This window comes from Pteropus medius, unplaced genomic scaffold, assembly GCF_902729225.1.
Source record: "Pteropus medius unplaced genomic scaffold, Ma_sr-lr_union100, whole genome shotgun sequence".
Taxonomy (NCBI): Eukaryota; Metazoa; Chordata; class Mammalia; order Chiroptera; family Pteropodidae; genus Pteropus; species Pteropus medius.
The window spans coordinates 41,085,831-41,110,997 of record NW_024351730.1 but is presented as its reverse complement, the minus strand read 5'-3'; the positions used below and the strand labels follow the sequence as shown (position 1 = coordinate 41,110,997).

The following is a 25,167-nucleotide window of genomic DNA, read 5'->3' as shown; positions in this document are numbered from 1 at the left end:
GAACACATATTTAAAATGTAATCTACTTTATCTATCTATATATCATCTATAAAACAATGAGAAAGGATATTTTTCAAGAGCATATGGAATTACTAATGGGATTGACCATATATGCTATAGCAGAAATCAAGATGTAGTATTTGAAAATTTTCATATCATAAAGAGTATATCATGTAGCTAAACTAAAATTAAGTTAGAAATCATTAAAAAAGATAACAAAAATTCTCTAAAGTTTGAAAATTAAGCAATACATTTCTAAATAATTCAAAGTCAACAGAGAAATCATAATCATACATGAACCTTCTCATCAAATCTACTTCTAGATATATACACAACAGAAATGCATAAAAATGTAAATCAAAAGACATATACAAGAATTTTTATAACAGCATTAGTAGTAATGGCCAAAAAATTATTAACAATCTAAATGTCCATCAAATGCAAAGCAAAGAGATAATTCGTAGTCTTGTCACATAATGAAATACTATGTAGCAAAGGAATTAACCAACAAATGCTTTGGAAAAGACAAAAACAAATGAGTATATACTATATGATTACAATATATAAACAAGAGAAAACATTTTATGGTATTAAAATCAGACAATGGTATGTCCCTTTCATGATAATTTTCTTTCTGAAATTTTGAACTAATCACATTTTAAAAATGTATTTCATACATAAATTGAAGGTATATTTTTAAAATGCATTTAGAAATACTAGGAATTAGATAGTAAAAGAAAAAAAAACCCAAAAACATAAAAGAAATGCCTAGTGATGCTATCATAGTGTGGTCAGGAAAAGCCTCTCTGAGATGTGACATTGAAGCCAAGGCCTCCATCAACAAGAAGAAGCCAGCCTTGGGGTGTTTCAGGGAAGACTGCTCCAGGAGAGGAATAAAGGGGATAGAAAGTACAAAAGTGAGAACACATCTGGCAGCTTCAATGAACAGTTAGAAGATCAATGTGTCTATAATAGAGTATGCATGGGACAAAGTGATAGAAGTTTCCAGGGGTCAGTTTATGTAAGGTCCCGTAGGGCAAAGAATAGATTTTATTTTATTTTAAACTGATGAGAAGCCAGATGGAAATTGAGCAGTGAGTATCATAATCTGATGTGTTTCAAAAAATTTATTTTGGCTACTGAGTGGAAAATAGACAGATTTATGAAGAAAAGAGTAGGAGCCCAGAGATAGGTAAGGAGGCATTTCTCCCACAATTTATACAATTTCTCTTTAAAAACTTCAAGACAATTATGCTAAATATGCATTTCCCCCATCCAACACACAGCATGTAGAATAGCTACTTATCATTTCGTCTGCTAAAAAAGATTTAACTTTCCCACCTTATCTTCCATTTTCACTTAAAATATTTGACAATCATAAATTTTCAACTTAGAAGTCAAACTCTCTTTGAGACCGAAATAAAAATATGCTCCTTCTGTAATTCTAAGGCATGTATTTCAAATCATTTGTAGGACACAAACCTTTCATCAGTTTGAATTCCTTAGGCAAATTACTTCCCTTTGGTGTTGGTATCTTTTGTGTTTTTCCTTTAGAATATAGAGAATGTTATGAAATTATCAAGAACTCATTATGATCAGCCAGTGAAAGCCCTGGATCAAGCAGTTTTCTGGATCCAGTTGGTCATGTGCCACAAAAAAGCCAAATATCTGCGGCCAGCCAGCCATGACCTCACCCGGTTCCAGTACCACTCTTTGGACGTGTACTTTCTTTCTGGCCTGTGTGGCAACTGTCATCAAATAATGTTGTCTGTTTTGTTCCCAGGAGTTTGCTTGAACAGGAAAGAAGAAAAAGAGGGAATAGTTGTATGTGAGGTCTGAAACCAGGATGCATCATAGGTGGGACTCCTTGGTTTATTCTAGTAAGAAGTTGTGATGTAAAGGTCCCTTCTTCCTGTGACAAAAACAATTATTCACAACTTAGCTTCTCAGACCAAAATTTGTATTCTAGTGATTTACTACCTGCTTAAGAGTTATAAATATTTTATTTCAAAAAGAAAAAAAACTGGGAAAAATTGAAAATAAACTATATGGGGTTTATATTGAAATTTACTGTTCTATCACAAGTAATACAAAAAAAATCACTGAGTTTAACTGTGTATCAAACATTATGGATGGACAGAAGAACAATAAGAAGTCTACTCATAGTATCCACACTATTTTGCAGATACTCAGAATATTTTAACTTTATTTTGGTGTAGAATTTTATAGTTTTCACATTTTCTAAGGAAACTGTTCAATCATTGGAAATGCTTAAAAAACCTCACCCTTCCCTTTTATTTGGGAGACCACTAATGCTGCTCGGCATTTACTGTGCATTCAACCTCAGCATTACTTCTTACCTAAAGACATGGAAAGTCATTTGCTTTCATATAGTTTATCTTATTTCTCAGTGGAATGTTTGTTGGATTAGAAATATAACAACTGCTAACTGCTTCCTATTATAAAATTGAGCTCTTTGATTTCATGACCTAATTCTCTTTTCCTCATGGCCTTTAAAAATATTCACCTGGTTGCTTTCACTCTCATATTCAGCTTTTGATAATGGATGTAAGGTCTCAATTGTAGATTAAAAAAATATAAAACCTATACTCTAAAGGGACTTAATTGAATTTTCATTCTCTCCAAATGTTTGAGAACATGTACATGTCCACTTCTTTCAAAAAGACACAGTATCATCAAAGATGAGAATTAAAATTTTTATTCTATACGTCTTTATTATTTGACCTTTTACAATAATGTTTTCATTTATTACTTGGTTTAAAAATAATTAGTGAAATAAACATATTGATTCAAGACATCAAATTCTAAGATTGTGATATCATGTTATTAATGTATGTTTCATTTGGAACACTTGAACTGACTAGAAATCTGGTATACTAATATATCAATTGGAGCTTTTTTAAAAGACATATTTATATAAATAATATATTACACCATGTATTTACAATTCTGATAGTTTTAAAGATGTTAACTCATAAATTTAATGACTTTATTGTGGTTTTAATGTCAATATTCAATGAATTTTACAAAAGCTTAGGGATCTCTGCTGGCTTACTTCAACACTTACATTTCTAGTGATTTTAAGGCATGACTACAAATACTTTGATATCCCTCCCATGAAGTAATAATATTCCCTCTCTTGAACTTCAGTAAGTCTTGTTGATGTCTGACAAAGAGAATGCAGTACAAGTGTTATAGTTTAACTTCCAAAGCTGTTACAAAATGCAACACATTCTCTTTCTCTTTCCCTCTTTCCCATGCTCCATTTCTCTACTCTCTCTCTCTCTCTTTCTGCCCCCTACTCACTATGAAGCCTTTTACCATAGCCAAAGTATCCAAGACACACAGACCATTTGGTGGAGAGATATTATAGCTTTGCTTAAGAAGTCTGAATTGTTCCTGTCCCCAGCAGTTTGAGTCTTCTCAAACCAATCACCAGATATGTTCTTCAGACGACTACAGCCCCAGCCACCATATGACTGTAATTTACCTGAGAAACCTTGTGAAACTTGAGCCCAGCCAACACCCAGAACCATAAGAGATAAAAAAAAAAATGAGTATTGTTGTCATAAGCCCTTACATTAAGGTCAATTTTTATGCAGTAATAGATAACAGGAACAATATTTCTACATATTTTAATTATACCTTTGTAATAATATTACAAGTAAGATATAACTACATAAATGGGAACCTACAAATGTTACTTACATTTTGTAGATGACTAACCCAGAAAGGGGAGTCATCATAGTCTGATGGTTAACAGCTTGCACTTGGGACCTAGGTAGCCTGGATTCAGGTTCCCGCGAAACCACTACAAAGTTATGTGGGGTTGGGCAAGTTTACTTAACCTCACTATGCCTCAGTTTCCCCACCAGTGAAATGTAGATAAACCAATGGTATTAACTACCTCAGGGATTGTTGAAGGATGAATGTGTTAACATTGTAAAGCACCAAAAATAATTGCTATATAGGAAAATATAATTTGCATTAATCATTATTATTTAAATGCACCGAAAAATTTCCACAATGATTTTATTCTTCACATAAATTACTTAATATATTTTTAAATGTAACATGTTTCAAATGCAAATAATAACAGCATTTCCTATTAAGTATGTAAGAATTAAGTTAATGACAAACTGTGGTCTCTGGGCCAAATCTGGGTAGCAATATTTTTTTATCATTGATGTAAAATTCATATAACATAAAATTCACCTTTTTATCCATCATAAATTATATAATTCAGTAGTATCTAATATATTCTCAATGATGTGCAACTGTCACCCCATCTAGATCTAGAGCATTTTCATCACCCCCAAAAGAAACAATGTGCTAATGTATTAGGCTTGCCATTCACCCATTCTCCAGGTTCCAGCAAATTGGCATTGTGATTGTGTTAGCATCATTCTATAGCCTATTAGGTAAGCCATAAAAGACAATAACTTCAACCAGGTGTTCTTTCTATAACTCTCATGTCTTCTTGGTTCTTAAATTGAAATTTTCTAATGTATAAATATTTACTTTTAACGCCGTGATTTTTCTGCTATTGAATATATGCAAGAACATGCAGCAGAATGTAGACAGAATTTTACAAGAACATCTTGTACCTCCCACTTTCTGAAAGGCAGCATGGCATATTCCATGGATCAGCTCTCATGTGAAATAAGCATAACTGGTCAAAATTATTTTTTAATATAACCATTTAAAGTGTTTAGAATTGTCCCACAAACATATAGCAAACAAAAACACATGTATTAAGAAAAATACTAAAAGTAAAATCAGTGGGAGACTGTGGCATTTACAACATGACATGCACCCTCTTCTCCCCTCCTTACCAGAGGGAGAGATTCCATTCCAGCTAGGCTCAAAAAGAACACAGGGCTCCCAGTACTTATGGCTCTCGTTCTAGTACTCTGCTATCTTCTTAGAAGGGTCCAGCCACTTGAATTTCTCACACACACCCCAGCTACATGTTACGAAGTTTGAATTCCATACAAGTGCGGGCAAAAGGTTCTCTCTTCTTTCATACAGCCCCATTCATAGGGAAGGAGGCTCTACTCATGCATAACACATGGAAAATACTGAATCCCAAAGGGTCATTACCCTAGCTCATTCAGAGCATGGAGGTTCCATGATGGAAGAGGCAAACTAAAAATAGAGGCTATTGACTTACTCCTAAAGCAGGGATATCACTCAGATAGGAGCGTGCCACTCCCGATCCTAGCTCTGGGAGCCAAGAATCAGAGATTTTTTGACCAGAGGGAAACTCAGGACATAAAACAAAGAGCTCCAAAGCTATTCTCAAAGGAACTCACTTTATTTGAAGCAGACTATGGGAAGTTTAAGCCTAATAAGACTCTCAAAATATGGAAGATTTGTTAGTAAAGAGTTAAGAGGAAGCTGGTTGCCTCATGAGAGATACAAGCTATAAACCATAGGCAAGCTAGTTTATCAGAGAAAATCAGAGAACGAAGTAGCTAAGAAGAGCCTTCCTGGAGTAAGAACAAACCTTAAATACCGACTTCAGAAAGTATTCCTGAAAAAGAACCTGAATTTTATTGGGTCATACTGTGGAGCAATTTATGCCCCCAAGGCATTAGAAAAAACTATGGAGCGATCACCTGGAAACTGGCAAAGTTGAACTGCAAAAAAGAGATAGTCAAAGAGAGCGCCCCGCTAAAACTATTGTCATCTCAGGGAATGTGAATATGCCCAAGGCTGCATCGAGGATTCACACTGTAGGGGAAAGAGACTTTCACTAAAATAGTCTGTTAAGTCATTAAACAAACAAATGTTACAAACATACATGGAATTGGGGGTGGGGGGTGGTAGGGATGACAGGTATCTAGAGTTGCTACAACCTATTATCTAAATTTTACAGTTGTTAACAAAAATTTTACAAGACATGTAAAGGAACAGGAGAATGTGACTTACATGGGAAAAAAGCAGGCAACAGAAACTGCCTGTAAGAGGGACAAGTTGTATTCACCAAATTGAATTTAATTCAAGTTAGCTATTGCAAATGTGTCCAAAGACCCAGAAGAAACTATGAAAAAAGACAAAACATTAAAATAAAATGAGAAACAAAAAAGGATATTATGCTACAGAAATAAAAAAGATCATAAAGGACTATATGAATCATTATATACTAACAAATTGGACAACCTAGAAATAATGGGTAAATTCTTAGAAGCATACAACCTACCTTCAGGAAACCAAGTTAAAGAAGTAAATGAAGATATAATAACAATGTCCCACCTAATAGACATTGAATAAGAGGTAAGAAACCATATTTAATAAGAGATAGAATAAGAGATAGAAACTATATTTCTATAAAGTATCAAATGGAAATTTTGGTATTGCAAATTATAACAACCGAAATGAAAAAACTTCAATAAAGGGAGTCAATAGATTTGAAGAAACAAATGGAAAAGCCAGTAAACTTTAAGATAGATCAATAGAAATAATATAATCCAAAGAACAGAAAGAAAAAAAAGAATGAAGATAAACAGAGGCTTAAGGAATTGTGGGACACAATTAAGCACACCAACATACACAAAATGGGAGTGCCAGAAGAAGAAAAAGGAACAAAGAGAAATGTTAAAAAAAAAATGCCTGAAAACATCCTAAATATAATGAAAAATATTATTCTATACAACCCAGTAGCTGAACCAATTCCAAGTAGGAAAAACACAAGGGGATCCATTCACAGACACTATGTAGTCATAGTGAAATGCTGAAAGCTAAAGACAGAAAATCTGGAAGCAGTAAGAGGAAAATAATTCATCCAAACAAGGAAAGTCCAATTTAAAACAACTGATTTCTCATTAGAAACAAGGAATTCTATGTAGCAGTGGATTGACATATTCAAAGTGTTGAAATAAAAAACTGTCAACCAGAAAGAGAGAGAGAGATAGAGAGAGGGGGACTGTTGCTAGGAATTTTGCCTTACAAGAAAAACTGAAAGGAGTTCTTCAGTCTGAACAAAGTAACCCAGACTGCAATTCTAATCCACATAATAAACCAACTATAGTTTATATATATTGTATTATAAAAGATAATTACATAATTAAAAAAGACAGTATAAAAGTACATTTCTTCTCTTAACAAAAATAAAGAGCAAGTATGTAAGACATGTATATATAGTTATATTATTAGTTATATGACATATAGATCGCTCATATATTTGTCAAAAGTAGAACAAAGGAGGTGGTGGGAACATGCTGTATTAAAGAAAGGAATAATACTAAATAGTAATGTGACTATATAGGAACAGATAAAGAGAACAAGAAATGGTAACTTAAAAGGTTAATGTAACATTGACATAAATACATATTTGTTCTCCTTCCTTGTCTTGGCTTCAGTTACAAGAAGAAAACTAGAAAACGCACAAATATGTGGAGATTCACATGCTACTAGACAACCAATGTGTCAAAGAAGAAACCAAAAGAGAAATGAAAATATATCTTGAGACAAATGAAAATGTAAATAAAACATACCAAAACATATGGGATGCAGCAAAAGCAGTTCTTAGAGGGAAGTTCACAGTGATAAACACCTACATTAAGAAACAAGAAATATCTCAAATAAGCAAGCTAACTTTAAAGCTCAAAAAACTAGAAAAAGAACAAACAAAACCCAAAGTTAGTAGATGAAAGAAAATAACAAAGATCAAGGCAAAAATAAATGAAATAAAGACTAAAAAGGCAATAGAAAATATTAGTAAAACTAAAAGCTATTTTTTTGAAAATATAAGCAAAATTGACAAACCTTTAGCTAGACTCACCAAGAAAAAAGAGAACTTAAATAAATAAAATCAGAAATGAAAGAGGAAATATTAAGATTGATATTGCAGAAATACAAAAGATCATAAGAGACTATTAGGAACAATTATACAGCAACACACTGGATATCCTAGAAAAAATGGATAAATTACTAGAAACATTAAAGCTACCAAGACTAAATTATGAAGAAATAGAAAATGTGAACAGACCAATTAGTAAGGAAATTGAATCAGTAATCAAAAACCTCTCAACACACAAAAGTCAGGACCAGATGGCTTCACTGTTGAATTCTACCAAACATTTAAAGAAGAATTAATACCAATCTTTCTCAAACTCTTCCAAAAAATAAAAGAGGAAGGAACCCTTCCAAACTCATTTTATTGAGCAGCATTACCCTGTTATCAAAACCAGGCAAGGATATCACAAGAAAAGAAAATTACAGACTGATATCCCCAATGAGGAGGGGGAAATGGTTGAAGGTGGTCAAAAAGTACTAACTTCCAGTTATGAGATAAGTAAGCTCTCGAGAAGTAATGTACACCATGGTGACTATAGTTAACACTACTGGCATTATATATTTGAAAGTTGAAAGTTGCTAAGAGAATAGATCTTAAAAGTTCTTATTACAAGAAAAAATTTTTAACTGCATGGTGATAGATGTTACTAAACCATTGTGGTAAGCACTTCACAATACATACATATGTCAAATAATTATGTTGTATATCTTTAACTAATATAATGTTATATATCAATTTTATCTCAATAAAGCTGGAAAGAAAAAAATTTGCAAAGTAAATTTGACACATACTTAATGATACAGCATAATTGTTACTGCCCTGCGTGGTAATTAGGGCTCTGTGGTAAGCAATCCTTTTAATGATTGTAAATTATATTACAGCTACAAACTGTTTTTCCCTCTTAAAAATTTTCCTTGTTTTTTTTTTTAATAAAATGGTAAATATTAAAAGTCGATTCTGATCCTATATACTGTTTAAACTTGATCACACTCATGCCGACTGATTAATACATTTAAAAATTCAAAATCTTGGATTCCTACTTTACAAACTTATGGGAATTAAATGGTTCGAATTCATGTTATTGAAAATGAATTGTACCCCTTAAACCTCTTCGCCTATTATCCAGTCGAGAATCAGGGCAGACAAGACCACTCTTCTTACCTGTATCCCCTGCTATAGGTAATAGGTTTCTTCACTGCTGGAAGAAAAGGAGCAGGGTCAACAAAGTAGATGATGGGAAAAGTTTGAGAAATAATGCATTCAGGATTTTCATTTATTCCTTCATTCACAAATATTTGGGTGCCTTTCTTAGTGCTAGTGTTCAAGCTTAGGAAAATGTCTTTTTTCTCTTTCCTTAAGGGTTTGCCTGAGAGTACAAGGAAGCACAGATGGGGCTCTGAATCAGTGAATATATGCCCAGAGTTGAGAAATAAATCTTACTCAGCTTTTCATATAATGCAAGTGCTAGCTATTGTTTTTAGCTGCCAAGTATAGCAGTCAGATTACTGGCCAATTTCTATCACATCTTCTTCTAGTGACAAAGCTTAGATTTCTGGGCATGTGGCTCAGCAAAGGTCAGTTGGAATACTTCTCATTATGATGAGGTAAGTAATGTGATCTAAGTCATACTGTTCCATCAGGTAGAGATAGTAAGGAAGGCCTTGCTTTTGAAAATAGATGCCCATGGCCTTATTTCTTGTCTTGTGGAGAATGCTTATTTGTAGTAGGAGATAATGAAACCACGAGAGACATAGCAGAGATTAGAGATACAGAAAGGAGGGAAGAGAGAGAGAGGGAAAAGGAGAGGGAGAGGGAGAGAGACAAAGGCAGGGAAGGAAGGAAGTAGGGAGGAAGGCAAGAGGAGGAGGAGAGAGGGAGAGACAGACAGAGAGAGACAGAGAGACAGAGACAGAGAGAGACAGAGACGCCCAGAAATATTAAATGTCGCTTCCAGGTCTGAGGTTCTAAAAGCTGACATCCTCAGGGTGTGAGCTGATGAAAGATTCTGGGCAGAGGATTCTGCCTCCTCAACTCTGTATCACACTTCACAATCTGGAGCAGAAAGCAACACTGTTCAGAATGTGTCTTATATAAACAGTTCCTTCAACCTCTGGCCCCCAGGTTCTTATCTTCTATCAGCAATGTCCTCAACTCACATCTCCCAAGAAAAGCAACCCTTTTTATGTACAAAAGAATGTTAAACTCAGGGGAGACATTTACTCAAGGGAACTAAATCTGTGGAAATTCAACTCCTGTCTACCAAATGAAGAAACTTTTACATAATTAAACACCCCCCCCCTTTTTTATAATGGTAGTTAGTCTTTGCTGTATACTTAAATAAGAACAACAACAACAAATCAAAAGGTTTAATCAAAACAAAGGGGGTGTTTGTTACAAATATATTTCTGTGTTTTTGTGAAACAAAAATCTATCGGCAGCTTTGAAATGTAAATTTTTTAGCTCTTACTCTTTTAAACCAAGGTGGCGAAACTCATTCCTACATCTAGCTCAAGGTATCCTGCACCCTTCTTCCTCATAGTAGTCTGTGCAAGAAGCTTTTCACAGCTTATGCCCTACAAGTTTGAACTTAACCCATTGGGATGGTAATGTAGGTGACTTTCTTTTGTTTTGCTCCTAACATCACTCTAATGTTCCTGTGCAGTTCATAAACATCTGAGTGGGATTATTCTGTGAGTAGTTAGAAATGTAGGACTAAAACAAGTAAAATACCAAAGAAAGAAACAGAAACAGGAGAAACTACAGTGGAGATAGTTGAATTAATCTGCCATGTGGTGGGTTCACAGTGCTGTGGCACATTCTTGGGGGCAGGACTAGAAGCCTTCAAAAGAGCAGTTAGAGCAGAATGCAGGTTAGAACCCAATGTGGTGCACATAACTCTGGGTATAGTTCAAGCCCTCGGAATTTCTTTCCCTGCCTCTTCACATTGTTGCCAGATAACAGCTGCAATCTTGATTGGTTCCTTTCAAATTAAATTTTCACAATAGCCCTGATGTTTTTGCCACTTGGCTGGGTTCATGACCTGGCCCCATTCCTCTTTCTGTTTTTGCTATTGGTATTAATAGCATAAAGGGGAGTTTGATGTATTATATGAGAAGAGATATGACACAAGATAGTTTTGGTATTGTTTTCATTCCTATGAAGAAAAGGGATGGGCATTTAAAAGAAAGACTAGTAATAACCACAAGTAGGATTGTGTTAGAAAAGCTGAGCTGCAAGGATTAATAATTGGATTGGTCTCGTTCTTCCTGCAGCATCATCCTTCAGTTCAAGACGAGGCTAGAAGCAGATACTGGGGAAGATTCAGGGTTGAGTGAGATACCATAGGTCCATCATATGGTGAGGAAAGTCTAGGGTTTTGAACTGCTAGAGATGGCTGTATTAAATATTGTCATCTTGGAATCTCAGTGTCAGATATTATAGACTGGCTCATATAAACCCATTCCATATACCTTCTTGTCTTTTTCTTATTTGACTCAATTATAGTAGCTATAAAACCTAAAAATTCAATTCCTCAGCCTCTCTTGAAACTAAAGTGGCCATGTGGTATAGTCCTGGCCAATGCGATAAAAGCAGATGTGATTTGTGGTTTTGAGGCCTGGAGGCACTGATGCCACTTGGTATGGTGAGACAATGAGTAAGAGAAGGGTGAGAGCATGATAAGGATGACAGACCAAAAAGGGAGAAGGAGTTTGGGTGTCCAGTGGCATGGTTGAGCCACAGCAACAGCCTGGAACTCCCTATTCCAGGTCTGTATCAAGTTAGACAGTAAATTTCTCTTCTTTTAAGCCAGGGCTTCCCATCCTTTCCCATATCTTGGCATACAAAGAAATGATAATATTTATATGCTACATGTAGGTAGATGAACAAAGCTGCTCAGGACTGGAGACAATCTCTCACACTTCAAATGCCCACTCCAAAGATTAAATAATTACTATCTCAGCTTACTTTGAAGCATCTGAAGTCTCAGAGAATTCTGGTTTAATCTACTTTTAGTTGGGGTTTCTCTTCTCTGAAGCTGAATATATCCCTGACACACTTGGGTTTGGAGAAAGTCTTGAAAGCAAGGAGATAACTTTTAAGCTGCAAAAGAGGGAATCGTTAGGCAACTGAAAGTGCTGATGAAGATAAAAAGCAAGTTAGCCTCTGTAAGCTAAAAGTGGAAATGTGGCATGTAAAAGAAATTCTTTTAAAAAAGAAGGATTTTTAATTTGAAGAATTTGAGGATTTTGATGAAGAGATCAAAGTAAAGGCTCTGCAGGTGATGGCTGACGGAATGGAGATGGAAGTCTGCAGTCAAGGAGGAAAATAGAGACTAAGAGAACTAGAGCTATTATACTACTCTAGGATGTAGAAGATATTGGTGTGGAAGAAGAATTTACTGTTGTAAGTTGAAGGTATTGAAGGACAAGGGAGAGATCTCTGCTAGATGAGAGCTGTAATGCTGTGAAGTGGGAAAGGGGTTTTAGATTGAGGACATACATTTCGAACGACAAGATTGGAAGGGAAGGTGCTCACTCTATTGTCTAGAAGTAACATTAGGAATCTAGGAGAATCCCAGTACTGAGGAATAAACCCTACATTTTCTTCTCTCAGCCTTGCCATCCCTCCATACTTCACCCCTTAACCTTTTCCTGCTTCTCGTTCTCTGGGAATTTTAGGTCAGATTGCAGCTCTGTAAATACAATATATAGGTGAGTATATTTTTCCAAGCTTCCTTCCTCGATGACAAAGATTCTCTCCTTGACTGAACTCTGCTGTCTCTGTTGAACTTTTCTCAAGTAGGCCTGACTTTTGGACTTTGGTGTTCCTCTTAGCATTGTCCAATTTTAGTAAGAATCCTGTGAAGTCAGTTTAACTAGAAGCTCCTATCATCCATATCTGATCATTCTCAATATCTAAATGGGTTTCTCATCTACCACCAATCCCCAGGTGATGTCTGATCATTCTGGCCTGACTTTAGCAAGAATCCTGTTAAATTGGTTTGGCCAGAATCCCCTGTTTTCCTCTTAGTAATGACCCCCCACCCTGCCCTTTGGCTATAAATTCCCACTTGACTATGCTATATTTGCTGAGTCCAATCCCTGCCGTACTGCAAGACCCCACGGCAATTTCCCTATACCCATTGCAATGACCCTCCTTGGATAAAGAGGTAACTTTCAACAAGTGTCATGAATAACTTTTCTTTAACAATTTGAATAATATGCTTTCTCTAACACTGATTAGGAGTTAATAATTAAATAATTATTATTATAGATAACATAGGAATTACAGATAATACATTGTTGAACACATACTAGATGTCTGACACCATTCAAAGTAATATATGAATATTAACTCATTTAATCCTCATGAAAATACAATCAACTTTGTGTTAAGACAGCACTGAATATTATGATTTGGTATGTGAAAGACAAGTACACTGGACAATTAAGGAGATTATTTTATTTAAATAATCACAATATGGAAGACATTTATTAATGGGGAACCCTCAAAAAGAAAAAAAGAAAAGGGGCCTGGGATTTTATACACGTTGATAAACAAAGGAATCATATGCCATGTGGGAATAATGAGGAAGTAAGGATGGAGGCATCTTAGAATATGAGATGCCAGGGTTGTACTTTGTAGTTAGCTGGGTCCTGGAACACAAAAGGGTATAAGGATTTCTTAACTATCGCTGCTCAAAGACAGAGCTCAGATAAAAGTCCACCACTGTCAGGTGACAGAAGAATGAGATAAGTATACGAATACAATAAACAATTTAATGACAACTTTTAAATTCTAGGCCCCTGATTCACACCCTTTAACATGAATTTAAGGCAAAGTTTATTATTCTATGTGTAATTAGTTGAGGCTCGGAAGAATATGTACCCATGAGCCCTGTTAAAATAACCATTATCTTCCTTTAGTCTCCCCATATAATTTAGGTACTTCCCCACAATTACTATGTTTCGTTCAACATAGTACATATGCACTTAGGTCTAATCACTTTTTGGGTCTTCATTTTCCAGTGAAGACTCCCCTATATGTGAAAATAAAATTCTTATGCATTTCTTCTGTTAATCTGTTTTATGTCAATTTAGGCCTAGCTGGAGACCTTAAGTTGTTAGAGGAAAAGTTTTGGCTCCCCTATATAAACAAAAAAGGTACTAATGTCCATATAAGCACTATCCAGGCAGAAGAAGTGCAGACTGATGAAAATGGCAGGGGAGGTGAGAGCTCTTAGCTTCTTTAACCTGATTTCTTTAACCACTTGACTTGTATAACTCATGTCTCTATCCTAATTCCATGTTCATTGTAATTCTAATTTGGCTTCCTGTGACTGTCAGAGGAACACACCTTGGATTTGGAGAGTTTTGTACTGTCAGTACTAACCATGGCAAATTGAACTGCAAGCCATGCATTTAGCTATTTCTTTTCAGATACATTATTAACTATTCCACCTTGGTAACTAAGAGGTTAAGAAACACAAATAGTAATATTGTTAGAATTGTATTTTAGATAGATTTCTCAGGCTGCAGTGTGGGATTTAAGAAATATAAGACTGGATAAGAAATATAAGAAATATAAGACAAGTTAGAAAGGAGTTATTGAGATTGTCCAGGCAAGAGATAATGAAAACCTGCATTAGGAGGCAGTCGAAATGTGGAGCCAAAACAGGAAACATTTCTCTGCATCCTTATTAGTACTAGATATTATTTTCTAAATCTGCTCATTTGATAGGTGACCATGTTATCTCATTGTTTTGATTTCAATGTCTTTCGTTACTATTAAAGAAAAATTTATCACTTGATTAATTTTTTGTTTAACTACTGTTTAATTTTTTAATTTAATTTTTCTGTCATAAAATGCTTTAGATCTTAAATGAATAAGACATTCAAACTTCCTAGCATTAACCAACAAAAGTAATAGGGACATTTAAACATATAAAATCAGATAGCACTAATTCAAATACAAAGCAATCTTATTTTTCTTTAATGTATTGCATTAACTTTGTTCTGACCTTCAGCTTTGATTTACACAAAGCTGCCTGGGAGACAGAATTTACTGACTCAGAATAGACCAAAGGATTTGTGTTGTAAAAGAGTTCAAAAAACTAGTTCTAAGAAATGGAGTAAGTTCACCCAGAATTCAATCAGTTCCAAGGCTCAGGAAGATAATTTTTTAAATAAGGCTAGAAGTGCAACCAAGAAGCAACACCACTGTAATATTTTCTTCCTGATGTTTATTTATTGTACATTAAGTAAAGATAATAGCAATAAAAGTCTTTTATTTGTCTTTACTCTGGAGAAGCTACTGGATTTGCTACAGCAATAATAACTAGACATTACTATTAGTAATATCTAATAGCTATTAGATATTAGATATATGGACCAAAAGGTCTTACAATTCAGACTCAAATTTGAAAAGATGTGTAAATGGCGTTTAACTACCACTTTACAAATCACATTGCCGTTAGTCATTTTTTTTCTGTTGTTCTCAATCAAATACTAATTAATGTGAAAGTAATATGTAAGCACTATAGCATGTGAAAAGAATTATGAAATCAGAATGGGCTTTTATCTTAGCCCTGTAACTTATGTGATACATTCATCATCAATCTTTTTGAATTTTAATTTTCTCTTCTGTTAATAAAAAAAAAATGTACATAGCTCTTCTAAGGAATAGATGGTGCTAAATTATAGATTATGTACTCAATAAATGTTAATTTTCATTCTATGAGTTGTTTTAAATATGATGCTCTTTTAAACTGAATTATGAATTGACTTTATGGGTGTGGTCAAAAAGATAAATGAAGGAAAATCCATGTTTAATTTAGCCTTCCTGAGCACATGTGAGAGTATCCTTTGATTAATGGCTATAATCAACATCTGAAATACCTTTACCTTCCAACCCCCTGCCCCCAGGATTGCCTTCAGCTCTTAAGATTGCTTGATAAACTACAAAAATTCAAAAATAAACAACAAACAAAACCCAACTTAAGCCTTATAACAAATAATGGGAAATTTATGAAATCGCAAAATTTGTAAATTTACAAAGATTCTTTAAAGCTATCACTAATTGTACTGAAAGTTCTAGCCTGAGCAATTAGGCCATAAAAAGAATAAAAAGCATCAAAATTGGAAAGGAAGAAATAAACTTATCTCTGTTCACAGATTATATGATCTTGTATATAGAAAACTCTAAAGATTCCACACACATATTAAAAAAAAAGTTAGAATAAGTATTCGGTAAAGTGGCAGGACACAATGTCAACACACAAAAATCAACTGGATTTCTATATACTAACAATGAATAATCTAAAAATGATATTATAAGAAAAAATTCATTTCCAATAGTATCAAAAAAATACTTAGGAATTAACCAAAAAGGTGAAAGATTTGTACAATGAAAACTCCAAAATATTGCTGAAAGAAATGAACAAGGCATAAATAAATGGAAATACATTTCATCTTTATGGACTGGAAGATGTATATTGTTAAGATGTCGATACTACCCAAAGTGAGTTACAGATTCAATATAATCCCTATTGAAATTCTAGTAATGTTTCTGAAGAACTAGAAAATCCCATCCTATGATTTAAATGAAATCTCAAGATACCCTAAATAGCCACAATCTTGAAAAAGAACAGCAAAGCTGGAAGACTCACAATTCCTGATTTCAGAACTTACTATAAAGTGGCAGTAATCAAAACAGTGTGGTACTAGTATAAAGACAGAGAAATTGAGCAATGGAAGAGAATAGAGAGCCCAGAAATAAACCCTCTCATATATGGTAAAAGAATTTTTGACAAGAGTATCAAGACCTTCAATGAGGAAAGGGTGGTCTTTTCAACGAATGGTGCTGGGAAAACTGGATAGTCACATGGAAAAGAATGAAGTTGGACCATGACCTAATATTGCTCACAGATGTTAACTAAACTGGATCAAAGACCTAAATGTAAGACTTAAAGCCATAAAATTCTTAGAAGAGAATATGAAAAAATCTTCATGACTTTAGATTTGGTAATGATTTCTTGGATATGACATCAATGGCATAGGAAACAAAAGAAATAATGGATACACTGGACTTTATGAAAATTTAAAAAATTTGTGCATCAAAAGTCACTGTCAATAGGGTAAAAAGGCAACCCACAGAAAAGGAAAAAATATTTGCAAACCATATATCTGATAAGGGATTAATATTCAGAATATATAAAGAACTCCTAAAACTAAAAAATAAAAAGCCAAACAATTTAATTAAAAAATGGGCAAAGGACTCAAATAGACATTTCTCCAAGAAAGATACATGAATGGCCAATAAGTATATGAAAAGATCCTCAACATCATTAATCATTAATGATATATAAATCGAAAGAACAATGAGATCTATATCATACCCATTATGATGGCTACTAGGCTGTGGAGGAATTGGAACCTTTGTGCATTGTTGGTGGGAGTGTAAAATAGTACAATCACTATGTATAACAGATGGTAGTTCCTCAAAAATTAAAACTAGAATTACCATATGATCTGACATTTTCACTTCTAGGTTTATATCCTCCAAAACGGAAGGCAGAATCTCCAAGAGATATTTGTATACCTATATTCATAGTAGCATTATGTACAATAGCTAAAACTTGGAAGCAACCCAAGTGTCCATCAACTGATGAATAGAAAAACTGTGGTTTATACATACAATGATATGTTATTCAGCCTTAAAAAGGGAGGAAATTCTGACACATGCTGTGACACGAATGAACTTTGGAGACATTATGCTAAGTGAAATAAGCCAGTCAAAAAAGTACAAATAATGAATGATTCCACTTATGTGAGGTAGTAGTGTAGTCAAAAATCAGAGAAAATGAAAGTAGACTAGTGTTTCCAGAGTGGGGAAATGGGAATTATTATTTAATGGTCATACAATTTCAGTTTTACAAGATTAAAAGATTTATGGAGATGGAGGGTGTGATGGTTGTACAACATTATGAATGCATTTAATACCACTGAATTGTACACTTAAAAATATTAAAATGGTAAATTTTGTTATATGTATTTTACCACAATAAACTGAAAGCAAATCCATTACAAGTAATAATTATCTTAAAATATCTTAGAGTTTTCTTGTTTGTGTCACAGAAAAATTAGGACACAAGTTTTCCTTTCCTAAAAGAAATTTTCATTTTTAGAGATGTCTCTATCTCTCACACTGGAAAGAGGACTTTTAGCAACTCTTATCAATGGGGAAGGCACCAATTTAATTCCTCATTAACAAACCTTACCAAACAACCCGTTTACCACACTTTTCCTGATCATCTTTACATAGCTTGCCTCCTCTACCCCAAAGCCCCAAACTTCTTTTCTTTCATTGGTATTTAAACTTAAGTTCTAACTACCTCTTTGAACTACTCATCACTGCGTGCTCACATATTAATAATCTTCTGTTCATTATTCTCTTGTTAATCTGACCAGTCTAAATTACAGGACAGCTGGAGAAACTAAAATGAACAGAGAAAGAGATTATCCCTTACCTACAACATCCTCCTTTTCTCACTGAGCACAAATCACCTGGGTCGAGATCATACCAGCCTTGTGGTCACTTTGTTTTTCCTTTTGATAAAGTTTAATGATCAGAGCATTTTAGGCTAAATGCTAAGTCCTGACATTTCTTTTTGTTCTCTTTGATTTGCCTGAGGAACAATACACTAGTGAAAGATGTACATGCAAGTTCTTTCAGAGAGTTCAACTATTTAATGAATTATTCCAAACTAGTATGTAGGCCTCTTTTCACTAATGGCCATATAACTATAATAGCAGCAGGTTCTTTTACATTAAAACATTTTCTTCCTATAAAATCTACAACTTAATTCTTATTTTTGGCTTGACGTTTTCCTGGAGTTCTTACGTCAACTGTCTATGAGAAATAGATGATATACTGTGAGTCCAAGGAGTCCCTGTTCATTGTTCTTTAACTCATTCCTTACAAATGGGAAATCTAAAATCTATTATTAGGTGACAATTGATTCAGGTATGAATCATTAATGGACGCCCAAACTATCTCATTGATGAAGAACAGGATATCAATTTAGTCTCAAAGTATCTAATCATAAATTACCAATTAACGACAAAAGAAAAACCAGTAACTTTACAATGGAGGAACTTGGCAGACATCACCTTAATCAAGTGATCAATGTTAGTATCAACAATAATGGGGAAAATAGAAACCACGCGTCTTCTGATGTGAAATATGGGTAGGAATACAGTTAACACTTATGCAGTATTCCTGCCAAAAGTGAGAAATCATCAGATGAATCTAAAGTGAGGGACATATGACTGGCCTGTATTCTTCAAAAATGTCAAGATCATAAAAGACTAACAAATTGTTCCAGATTAAAGGTGACGAGACATAAACACTAAATGTAAAGTGTGACCTAGACTCGATCCTGAACTAGATAACTTTTTGCTATAATAGATATTACTTAAAAATTGGTAAAATTTAAATAAAATTTTATAGATTAGATAATGGTCAAGATTAAAATTTTTGACATTGATCATTTTATTGTGGTTCTGTAAGTGAATTCTCTTGTATCACTAAAGAATGTATCACTCAAGTTAATAAAGAAAAAATACACTGAAATATTTAGGAGTAAACTGTCATGATATCTGCAACTTTATTTCAAGTGATTCAGAAAAATTATCTTATATATAAAATATATAAATACATATATAACATATAAAGTTATAGTCTATAATATAAAAATTGTTACATAGAGATAAAGCAAATGTAGTAAGATATTAATAATTGTATCTGAGTAAAAGGTATATGGAAGATTTCTTTATTATTCCTATAACTTTTCTATACATTTGAAATTATTTTTAAAAAAGTTAAGAATGTATCACTAGTTAATAACATCAAAAACTTTTAAAAACAAATAAAAGTAACACATAATTTCCATGAAGTGAGCAAAAATGCAAGAAGTTATTAAATTAGGGATTGTCAGCTTTTTCTCTAGAGTCAAATGGTAAATATTTTAGTCTTTGCAGGCTATATGGTCTCTGTTGCAACTATTCGACTCTACTGTTGTAGCTAGAAAGCAGTCGCTGACAATATAAAACTGAATAAATGTGGCTGTGTTACAATAAAACTTTATTTACAAAAACAGGGAGCAGACTAGATTTGGCCTGGGGGGCCATAGTTTGCCTACCCCTGTACTAGATGGCCATGTCCTTGACACTAAGGATGGTATCTTTTTATTTGTCTCTTTCTCTGATGCCCAGAACAAGACCCAGCACTCAGGAAATCCCCAATAAATATTTGTCAGGCAAATGAAGGTGGGCCCTTCCCTATCTTGGCTCTGGGTCTTTGTTTCTCACAGGTAATGTAACCTTGGCCAAATCACTTGCTACTTCTTTCCATGGCCTCAAGGTCTCGCACTTAATTAGTTACAGTGACATCAGGTGTGACTACTCTGTAAGCCTGCTGTGAAAATCTGAAGAACTTTGATACTATTCCATGTGAACAGCCAATTGATTAAAATTCCTGTGAGGTCATGGGAAAGAACAAATTCTGCCTATTCACCAGGAAACTTGTTGGATTTAAGTTGTCATCCCTCTAGAGCAAGTGATGTTGACAGTTACTTTTTTGTTACTATCTTACTATGAGTTCCTGACCAGAACCTGGTTGGGAAACCTGGTTGGGAAAACAAAACAGATAGAAATGAAAAAATTATAGAATACCAGCAAATTCTTCCATATACCTGACAACCTTTATTTTTATCCTCCTTGCCTCAAGGCTTGATCATATGTCATTGATCAATTAGAAGTCATCTCCTTTTTCTATTAATGCCAATGGTATTCTGCTATAGGTTGAATTATATATTTTTTCTGTACAGATATTTTTCTCCATTGATTTTCTCAACAGGAACACCCCTGCCAGCAGGACAAACATATTCATCTCTCTGTTCGGGTGGGTTTGTCTGGGTGATTCCCCTTTTACTCTACTTCTGTAGCCATTCAATATCCCTTTTTTATGAACAATAAAGTGCAGTCAAATCTCGTGGAATTGACTTGGCAGCAATTCTGTCTTTTAGGTGACTGAACCAATTATATGTAAGCACACAGTTTAACTCTTTCAGGACAATCTTATTTACCCAATATTCAGATTTTTGTGACAGTACCCACTGAAGCACTCTGTACTAACAATTGTAGAAAGTAAATTAATGTTTTACTTATAGTTGCATTTGAGGTTGGTGCCATTTCCTGGACATCAATAGCTATTTTGATTGTGTAAGATGATATTTAAGGAAATCTCTTAAGCATTGTTCCTCCTTGTAATTATCTCACTTGAGCTTAGGTACCCTGCTGTTGTATTATTTCCATGTGCCCACATTTGCATATTTCCATTGTGATAAACATCTGCATTCATCTTTATTTTCTTCCTTCCTGTCTCAGAAGATGAATTGTCCCTCCCCCTGCTCAACCCACAGCAATCTGGCTTCTGACTGTCTTCCACCCCCTTCACCCCATGACTAAAATTATCTTTACTGAAATAACATAATGCATTACAATTACCAAATTCAGTAAATCCTTTTCAAATTTTATCTTACTGAGTCTCCTCTCTATTTCTAATTGTTGGACGACACTTATCAAAACTCTATCCTCTGTGCTCTTCGTTTCCTTGAAATTATTTACTGATTCTAATCACATATGCCTAACCAATTCTGTTATTTTTTTCTTCATAGGCTCCTCCTCTTTTGCCTACAAATCATTAATTCTGGTTCTTTTTGACGGTTCTTCCTGTCTTCAGGCACTGCTTTTCTCTCATGTAGGGTAACCATTAAAATGGTTTTAATTACCTGACTTGGAAATCTCTATATAAACCTTGATCTCTCCTATATTCATTTTACATAATTAATTAGACACAAATTCCCAAGTACTGCTGATGTTTGGTGTTTCATACTATGAAAATAAAGCATCATTTTTGTTGACCAAACTTTAAATTTCTCAACCATATGTATTGGTTTTAGGTAGACAATTTTCATGTCATTACAGAGATAGCTTCCATATAATATTATTTTAATTTTTTCCTATTTCATTAGATATGTAGATTAAAAAGGGAAGAAATTTAGATACTTTCTAAAACGTGAGAAATTAAACAAATATACAACTGCAGCTGGATATATGTTATTTCATCTCTCATTTCAATGTCCAATGTTCTTTTACCTAATGCTGTGTCTCTAGATGTAACTATACTACAGATGCTCCTCAAATTAAGATTGGAGTTATAGCTCAATAAACCTATCATAAGTTGAAAATGTAAGTTGAAAATGTATTTAATATATCTAACCTACCAAACATCATAGCTTAGTGTAGCTGGCCTTAAATGTGCTCAGAACACCTATTAGCTTACAGTTGGGCAATTATCTTGAGTTTCATCTTCTCACCAGAAGCAGGAGACACACATGAGCATTTTGTATACATAATGGGATATGGAAACAGAAAACACAAAACTCTGACAACACAGAACACTGCAGAGTATTGGCTGTTTACCCTCGTGATTGTATGACCAACTGAGACCTGTGGCTTGCTGCTGCTGCCCAGCATCATAAGAGTATTGTACTGCCTATCGTTAGCCCAGAAAAATATCAAAATTCAAAATTCACAGTACAGTTTCTACTGAATGCATATAGCTTTAGCACTATTGTAAAGTCAAAAACTCATAAATCAAACAATTGTAAATAGTGGACTGTATATAGTTTTACATCAAGAAGTCTATCAGTTAAAATAATTTGTCTATAACACAGAAACACTTACTCAAACCAGTTTAAACAATAAAGGAATTTATTATGTCACATATCAGTAATTCCAGAGGTACGGAAGACTCCAGGGTTAGTCTTTTTAGTGGCATGAAGACCTAGGTTTGCTCCATCTTCTAATATGCTTATGTCCTATACATTATTACCAAGTGGGGTTATTCTGTGATTGTCGAGGTGATTTATTTTTAAGAATGCCATCAACATAATTATATATATCTACATGTCAGCTGTTTCCATTAGGTCCAGACATGGAAACATCCAAAGAAAGAAGAGATACCATTTTCTCCTGTGGCTCTTTCATAGAAGTAAAATTTACTCAGAACCAAGTTTTCTATTACTGTCATAACAAATCATCATAAGTCAAGTAGCTGATAGCAACACTCACTTATTATCTCACAGTTCTATAGCACAGAAGTCCAGCCTCTGCTGGGTCCTCAGTTGTGGGCTTCACAAGGCTAAAATCAAAGTGTAGGCTGGATTGGTCTTCTATCTGAAGGATCTGAGTAAGAATCACTTTCAAGCTCAAGTTGTTCGCAAAATCCAGTTCCCTGGATTGTGGTTGTTAGACTGAGGTCCCTGTTTCCTTGCCGGCTCTCAACTGGCGGTTGATCTCAGCTCCTCAGGGCTGACTACATTCCTCATCGAGGAATTCCCTTGAATACTTCTTGTGTTTCTATTCTCTTTAACTTTGCTTTCTGCCATCAATTGAAGAAACATCTCTGCTTTTAAGGGCGGTGTGATTAGATTAGGTCCACCCAGATTAACTTCCCTATTTTAAGACCAACCATGCTAAATAACACAACATAATCATGAGGGTAATATTTCATCATACTTATAGGTTTCAGGGATTAGGGTGGGACATCTTTGGGGGGCATTTTAGAAATATGCCTACAAAGCCACAGTTGTGTCACACACTCTTTCCTGAACTAATCATTGTCAAGGGGAATGAATTATCATAATTTGCTCAGAAAGTCTTCTTGGATGGAATGGATACTTTGGAGTATAAAACACAGTATTCATTCTATACTCATGTTACAATACTTCTCTTGAAGAATGCCAAATAGGTTTATGTATTCTCTCTCCAACACACACACACACACACACACACTTTTTTTTTTTTTTTTTACAAAGAACACTATCATCTTGTTAGTTCTCTATTTTCCTCCTTATTTTTCATAACGCATTGTACATACATGTTGGTTAGGATATGGATTAAACATTATTTTTGAGGAGGGGAAAAAAGAGACTTTTGGAAGTGAAGGCTAGAATTTGAAAAAAAAACCCCTATTATTGTAAACTATCTTAAAAAGAGACAGCTGATTAACATGTTGAGCTGATGGATCAAATATGGAGTTTCTTACAAGTCTTTATGTAAAACATATAGCAGAATTATGGTAAATTGCAGAGCTGATATTGTTTCGGCTGTTGTAAATAAGCTACCTTAGATATCTGGGAACAACATTCTGTAAGAATTCACTGCCCACTTAGCATTACCATCAACAACCTCTCTATTGACTTTTACTATCAAAAATCTCTGGTATTACTTAAGTTCTTCTCCAGGAATTGTCTACCTTCTCTCACTCCCTTAGCCCATCTACCACTCTAATTTATCTAGTTTGTTGGAATGTAAGGGGAATCTGGCTATATAGCATGTCACTCCATTAATACATAGTGTAGCTTGGGACAGTCTAGCTAACAAGTAGATGTCATTTTCTCTACTCCCTTCTACATATGTGGCCCTCCAGAAGTTGTTCCCTTTGCCCAAGATGATGACTTTCCTCTAAAGAGGAAGACTTTTCATTAGGCAAGAGTATCTAAGTTGAGACATTTTCCTATTAAAATCTCTTAAGCAAGGATCTATCACAGTTGATTGCACTATCTGGCAGGAGTGTTTACTACATAATTAGGCAAGACTTCTCCAAGAGCCCAAGCCAGGTTTGGGAGATGGTCCAGGTGGGGTGCACATTCTGCTTGTTTGGCTGTGCTTGTCTTGGATATCAAGATATAGCTAAAGAATGATAAACTTTGTGACTATAAATAGTTCCAGAAAATGAAGTGATTTTGAAAACATTGGATAGATCTGGAACTTTTGCTATAAATATGATATTTTTAGCAAACGAAAAGTCAATTGGTTGCTAAATCGGATAGACCTTAATCATTTCCTATTGTTTCTAGATCAATTCCCACCCCCTCCAGTTTTACATATGAGAAAACTAAAGTCCTAATTGTGTATTGTTAGTTTAAGACAAGCAGAGAAATAAGAAAAATTCAGATTTTTGAATTTTTAGTCCGTCTAGTTACCGCATTTATTCATAGTAAATAGAATCACCAGTCTACTTTATTATATTATAGTTTTATTATATATTAGTAATACTATATATTAAGTTGATATATATTAATGTTTAATGTCTATAAGTATTTGATATATCAATTTTCTTTGGGTTACTTAAATTACTCATCAAACACTGGAACATAAAACATAGTATATTAGAAATATCATATTCTCAAGAACCTTTTTCTTTATTGTTATACA

General features: G+C 34.2%; 1 long non-coding RNA gene across 1 annotated transcript in view; it reads right to left on the bottom strand.

The window, feature by feature from the left end:
* Positions 1-2,867: 2,867 nt before the first annotated feature.
* LOC120588333 (uncharacterized) overlaps positions 2,868-25,167 on the bottom strand; it is a 34,434-nt gene continuing 12,134 nt past the window's right edge. The window contains exon 3 of the long non-coding RNA XR_005649227.1: positions 2,868-3,187. This is a non-coding gene — a long non-coding RNA (uncharacterized LOC120588333). The remainder of the gene's footprint in view (positions 3,188-25,167) is intronic.